The 855-nt window shown below is 45.8% G+C and overlaps 1 protein-coding gene across 1 annotated transcript in view; it reads left to right on the plus strand.

Annotated features, from left to right (window-relative positions):
• The window catches only part of LOC104996315 (histone-lysine N-methyltransferase NSD2-like), a 60,853-nt gene that overhangs the window by 17,736 nt on the left and 42,262 nt on the right, over nt 1-855 (plus strand). The window lies entirely within an intron of this gene.

Below are 855 nucleotides of genomic sequence, written 5' to 3' on the forward strand. Positions count from 1 at the left end.
TTCAAGCTTATATGCAGAGTACATCATGAGAAGTGCTGGGCTGGAAGAAGCACAAGCTGGAATCAAGATTGCTGGGAGAAATATCAATAACCTCAGATACGGAGATGACACTACCCTTATGGCAGAAAGTGAAGAGGAACTAAAAAGCCTCTTGATGAGAGTGAAAGAGGAGAGTGAAAAAGTTGGCTTAAAGCTCAACATTCAGAAAACAAAGATCATGGCATCTGGTCCCATCACTTCATGGGAAATACATGGTGAAACAGTGGCAACAGTGTCAGACTTTATTTTTTGGGGCTCCAAAATCACTGCAGATGGTGACTGCAGCCATGAAATTAAAAGACGCTTACTCCTTGCGAGAAAAGTTATGACCAACCAATAGATAGCATATTGAAAAGCAGAGATATTACTTTGCCAATAAAGGTCCGTCTAGTCAAGGCTATGGTTTTTCCAGTGGTCACGTATGGATGTGAGAGTTGTACTGTGAAGAACTAGCTGAGCACTGAAGAATTGATGCTTTTGAACTGTGGTGTTGGAGAAGACTCTTGAGAGTCCCTTGGACTGCAAGGAGATCCAACCAGTCCATTCTGGAGGAGATCAGCCCTGGGATTTCTTTGGAAGGAATGATGCTAAAACTGAAACTCCAGTACTTTGGCCACCTCATTCGAAGAGTTGACTCATTGGAAAAGACTCTGATGCTGGGAGGGATTGGGGGCAGGAGGAGAAGGGGACGACAGAGGATGAGATGGCTGGATGGCATCACTGACTCGATGGACGTGAGTCTGAGTGAACTTCGGGAGTTGGTGATGGACAGGGAGGCCTGGCGTGCTGCGATTCATGGGGTCGCAAAGAGTCGGA

Source organism: Bison bison, unplaced genomic scaffold (genome assembly GCF_000754665.1).
Source record: "Bison bison bison isolate TAMUID 2011002044 unplaced genomic scaffold, Bison_UMD1.0 scf7180017851375, whole genome shotgun sequence".
Classification (NCBI taxonomy): Eukaryota; Metazoa; Chordata; class Mammalia; order Artiodactyla; family Bovidae; genus Bison; species Bison bison.